Source organism: Lipotes vexillifer, unplaced genomic scaffold, assembly GCF_000442215.2.
Source record: "Lipotes vexillifer unplaced genomic scaffold, Lipotes_vexillifer_v1.1 scaffold500, whole genome shotgun sequence".
In the NCBI taxonomy this organism is placed as follows: Eukaryota; Metazoa; Chordata; class Mammalia; order Artiodactyla; family Lipotidae; genus Lipotes; species Lipotes vexillifer.
The window spans coordinates 1171732-1177461 of record NW_006778765.1 but is presented as its reverse complement, the minus strand read 5'-3'; the positions used below and the strand labels follow the sequence as shown (position 1 = coordinate 1177461).

At 46.8% G+C, this 5730-nt stretch overlaps 1 pseudogene; it reads right to left on the bottom strand.

The window, feature by feature from the left end:
* Positions 1–4231: 4231 nt before the first annotated feature.
* Positions 4232–4845, bottom strand: LOC103071180 (40S ribosomal protein S7 pseudogene; annotated as a pseudogene).
* Between the last annotated feature and the right edge of the window lie 885 nt (positions 4846–5730).

Here is a 5730-nt window from a genome sequence, read left to right as displayed (position 1 = left end):
CGGTACGCGGGCCTCTCACTGTTGTGGCCTCTCCCATTGTGGAGCACAGGCTCCGGACGCGCAGCCTCAGAGGCCATGGCTCACAGACCCAGCCGCTCCGCGGCATGTGGGATCCTCCCAGACCGGGGCACGAACCCGTGTCCCCTGCATCAGCAGGTGGACTCTCAACCACTGCGCCACCAGGGAAGCCCCCTCTATTAATTTTATGTCTGGATGATCTGTCCATTGATGAAAGTGGGGTGTTAAAGTCCCCCACTATTATTGTGCTACTGTCGATTTCTCCTTTATGGCTGTTAGTATTTGTCTTATATATTGAGGTGCTCCTATGCTGGGTGCATATATATTTACAACTGTTATATCTTCTTGGATTGATCCTTGATCATTGTGTAGTGTCCTTCTTTGTCTCTCATAAGAGTCTTTATTTTGTCTTATATGAGTATTGCTACTCTCTCTTTGTTTTGATTTCCATTTGCATGGAATACCTTTTTCCATACCCTCACTTTCAGTCTTTATGTGGCCCTAGGTCTGAAATGGGTCTATTGTAGACAGCATATATATGGGTCTTGTTTCTGTATGCATTCAGCTGGTCTATGTCTTTTGGTTGGAGCATTTAATCCATTTACATTTAAGGTAGTTATAGATATGTATGTTCCTAGTGCCATTTTCTTAATTGTTTTGGGTTTGTTTTTGTAGGTCTTTTTTCTTCCCTTCCTCTTTTGTTCTCTTGTGTTTCTTGTCTAGAGAAGTTCCTTTAGCATTTGTTGTAAAGCTGGTTTGGTGGTGCTGCATTCTTTTAACTTTTGCTTGTCTGGAAAGCTTGTGATTTCTCCTTGGAATATGAATGAGAGCCTTGGTGGGTAGAGCATTCTTGGTTGTAAGTTTTTCCCTTTCATCGTTTTAAATATATCCTGCCACTCCCTTCTGGCTTGAAGAGGTTCTGCTGAAAAATCAATTGATAACCTTATGGGGATTCCCTTGTATATTATTTGTTGCTTTTCCCTTGTTGCTTTTAATAGTTTTTCTTTGTATTTAATTTTTTTTTGCGGTACTCGGGCCTCTCACTGCTGTGGCCTCTCCCGTTGCGGAGCACAGGCTCCGGACGCGCAGGCCCAGCGGCCATGGCTCACGGGCCCAGCTGCTCTGCGGCATGTGGGGTCCTCCCGGATCAGGGCATGAACCCACATTCTCTGCATTGGCAGGCAGACTCTCAACCACTGTGCCACCAGGGAAGCCCCTGTATTTAATTTTTGTTAGTTTTATTGATATGTGTCTCAGAGCATTCCTCCTTGGGTTTTCTTGTATGGGACTCTGCATTTCCTGGACTTTGGTGACTATTTCCTTTCCCACGTTAGGGAAATTTTTGACTATAATCTCTTCAAATACTTTCTCAGGCCGTTTCTTTTTTTCTTCTTCTTCTGGGAGCCCTATAATTTGAATGTTGGTGCATTTAATGTTGTCCCAGAGGTCTCTGAGACATTTCTTTTCATTTTTTATGTTTTTTAAAAAAATTTTGGCTGCACTGCACAGCTTGTGGGATCTTAGTTCCCAAACCAGGCCCTCAGCAATGAAAGCGTGGCATCCTAACCATTCTACTGCCAGGGAATTCCCTCTTTTGTCCTTATCCTGTTCCATGGCAGAGATTTCCACCATTCTGCCTCCAGGTCACTTATCCGTTCTTTTGCTTCAGTTATTCTGCTATTGATTCCTTCTAGTGTATTTTTCATTTCAGTTATTGCTCATCTCTGTTTGTTTGTTCTTTAGTTCTTCTAGGTCTTTGTTAAAATTTTCTTGTATCTTCTCGATCCACACGCCTCCATTCTTTTTCTGAGATCTTGGATCATCTTGACTATCATCACTCTGAATTCTTTTTCATGTAGATTGTATCTTCTCTTCACTTAGTTGTTTTTGTAGGTTTTTATCTTGCTCCTTCATCTGCAACATATTTCTTTGTCATCTCATTTTGTCAAACTTACTGTGTTTGTGGTCTCCCTTCCACAGGCTGCAGAACTGTATTTCCGCTGGTGTCTGCCCCCTTGATGGGTGAGGTTGGTCCAGAGGCTTGTGCCATTTTTCCCTTGATAGGGGGTTTGATTGGTGTTATAGTGAACAGAGCCTGCCCTAGAAATTGAGCAGGGCCTCCCCTTTGCTCTGTAGTTGTCACTGACCTGTCAGGGGTGGAGTCTGCTCCCTAGCTGTTGGAGTAGAGGCCCAAAGATCTGTTTCTTAGCTGTGATTCTGATCTGCAGTGAGAGATATGTGGGATTGGAGCACTCCCACTGTGAGAGAAGCCACTGTGTATTCCTTCTCTGAAGCTGTTTACCTGTGAATATGCTCTGTTGTATCCCCATTGTGAGGGCTCACAAAGTATACTGTTGGCACTGCTCTCAGTCCCACCTTAACTGTGGGTATGCCGGCAATCAGCCCTGTTGACTCTCACGTGTTATTTTCACCTGGCCACCGGCGCAGGTCCACTGAGGTCAGGTCCCAGGACTGCAGTAGTTGTACACCTGTACCCGCTGTGGGAGCTAAGGAGGCAGTGCAAACTCTGGTCTGGCCCAACCCCCATGAGTACATGCCCACAGAGCCCACAGCTGCTAAAGCCAGACCCGTTGCAGCTGCAAGAGCACTTGTCCTTTTGGATGTTTCACAGGCACTGAATCAGGGAAGGCATCAGTGGAGGTGTAACTCCGCAGTTTGTGCAGCTGCAAGGAGAAATTTCAGCTCTTCTTCCTTAATCACACAGCCCCTGGGGATCAGCTGTGGTTTCAGCCCCTCCTCTGGGCAGATTTCCTAGTGGGGGTAGTTATCCACATCCTCCTGGGACAGCAGAGCAGGTCCTGACACCCACTGGTGAATTTCCTAGTAGTGAGAGCTATTCGTGCCCGCCTGGGACAGCAGGGTAGGTCCTGTGGCCCACTGGCAGAATTCCTAGTTTCGGGAGCTGTCCGCACCCTTCCAGGTCAGCAGGCGCAGGTTCTGTGACCCGCTGGCAGAATTCCTACTTTCGGGAGCTGTCCACACCCTCCTGGGTCAGTAGGGGTGGGGCCTGGTGTCTGCCTGTGGGTCTGGACGAGGCCGCCAGTGCCCACCTCTGGAGCCCAAGATGGTGGTGGCTACTCGCACCTGCCCCCAGAACTCCTGTAGGCGGTGTCCTGTTGCCTGGGAGCACCTCCCAGTAATGGTTCCTTGCCTCTCTGGTGGGCCCAGGCTTCTTCCTGGGAGAGAGAAGTTCTTATGGTGTTCCCTCTCCTCTTCTCATGCGCCTCCCAGTAATGGTTCCTTGCCTCTCTGGTGGGCCCAGGCTTCTTCCTAGTACACCCTCAGTTGCTGTGGCCCAACCTCTTCAGGCTCTTTCTACACCTAACCCTGGTCCTCTCTCTGGGACTGAGCTTAGGAGTCTGAGCTTTAGTACCTGACCCTCAACCTCACTAACAGAGGAGTATCTCAGGTTTGAGAGTGCAGGGTGGGGATGCTGACCCTCTGTGCAGGTTAGTCTCCATTTTGCCTTTCACAAACCGGTTGCTGCTTCCCCTTTTAGGCTCCAAAACTCCCCCTCCGTCTTAATTTCTCCACTTGTGAGAAACCTTCCCATGGTGCAGGAAACTTTCCTCCTTCACAGCTCCCTCCCCAGGGTGCAGCCCTGTCCTGATTCCTTCTTTTTCTTTTTCCTTTTGTCCTACCCAGTTACGTGGAGGTTTTCTTGTCTTTTTGGACATCTGAGGTCTTCTGTCGGCATTCAGTAGCTGTTCTGTGTGAATCATTCTGCTTGTAGATCTATTTTCAATGTCTCTGTGGAGGGAGGTGAACTCTACTTCCTATTCCTCGGCCATTGTGATTGAGCAGTGACTTTCTAATACCTTAATTCTTCCTACATATATTAGATGCTTTCTAAGGAAGATACTTCTCATTAAATTTTTCACTTATTAATTCATATCGGTGTGAACTGATGGGTTCCTAATAGTAATTCTATAGGTTATAATCTGCTATCATCATAATTTTGGTGCTCAAATTGACCCAGATTTGGCCAATGGGAGCCCTTCAGCCTGGCTTCTGCGTTCTTTTGATATGTCCCCCTCACCTTTGATTATTTCTTACACCAAGATATTACAGACTTGGAAGAAATAGAAAATATATATTGGTCTTTGCCCCTAGACCCTGGCACAGAGCTCCTGAAAACCTTGTAATTTCTTTTTTGAAAATTGTGAATAATATTTTATTTAGTCATTTTTGTTTACAACTGAAACTACGGGAATTCAAAATTAATATACTTACCCATGAACTTCTTATAGACACCAGAAAATGTTTCAACTTTGTATTCCACATTGTTCTGCTGTGCCTTATCCAAATGAACCTTTATGAGCCAGCTGCCATCCAGTTTCTTGCAGATTCTCTTGCCCACAATCTCACTTGGGAAAACCAAGTCCTCCAGGATCACATCATGCATGGCTGTCAGAGTGCAGCTCCTGGGATGCCTGCTTATTTTTTGTGTGGCTTTTCCGAGTTGGCTTAGGCAAAATTCTCCTCTGAGTGACAAAGACAACATGTCTCCTGCTGAACAACTTCTCCAACTCACACAATAGCCGGACCTGGAGTTTCTGGAAAGATTTCAATTGATGAATGCAAACAAAGATTATAATAGCTTTCTGACCACCACTAACTTCAACGTCCTTGGCAATTTTGATGTTCAGCTCTCGCAGCTGGGCCTTGAGGTCCGAGTTCATCTCCAGCTCCACGAGGGCCTGGAAGATTCCAGACTTGAACTCCCAGCTTCTCACAATTGGGCTTCATGACCTTCGCACTGGAACTGAACAAGGCCTTGACCTTGCCAATGAGGCTGACTAACATTTGTTCCTCACCCCACCCCCACATTTGGAGGCCTAGGTCTCAGGATAGCTCGTTAAATCCCAGAGGCAAAGGGGAAGAGGTGGGAATAGCGCCAGTAGAGAAACCGGAAGAACCAAGAGAAACCGTGGAAGCCTAGAGAGTCCCAGGAAGTGATAACAGCACTAGGAGCATCTTTTGTTCTAATATTTGGTCTTTGAACTGGATCATGACACAGAGCTTCTGAAATTCTTATAATTTCCTGGATGATAGGCGTGTCCTTTGTTCTAATGAGGGGATTCTGAGAGAGCTCCTGGATGGACTAACGATGAAGGCTGGTCATTGAAAAGATCAATATACAATCAGAGTGTGGAATTTTCAGCTTTACACCCCCTGTTCTTGAGAAGGGAAAGGATTGAAATAGGGTTTTCCAAAAGTGTCAAAAATTAAGTGTTTTGTATGAGTAGTAAAGGAGACACACAGGAGAAAGACTCATAGGAGGCAAAACTGACCGTTTCCCACTCAGAAGGGGAAGAATTGTAGATTTTTCTAACGTAGTGGTATTCCCTAGAAGAGTTGCCACAGTATCACCTGGAAACTTGTTGGAAATACTCATTCTTGGGAACATGATATACTGAATCAGAAATGGTGAGGGGGGGCTTCCCTGGTGGCGCAGTGGTTGAGAATCCGCCTCCCAATGCAGGGGATGCTGGTTCGAGCCCTGGTCCAGGAAGATCCCACATGCCAAGGAGCAACTAAGCCTGTGCGCCACACTACTGAGCCTGCGCTCTAGAGCCCGCGTGCCACAACTACTGACAGCCGTGCGCCTAGAGCCCATGCTCCACAAGAGAAGCCACCTCAATGAGAAGCCCATGCACCGCAATGAAGAGCAGCCCCCGCTCGCTGCAA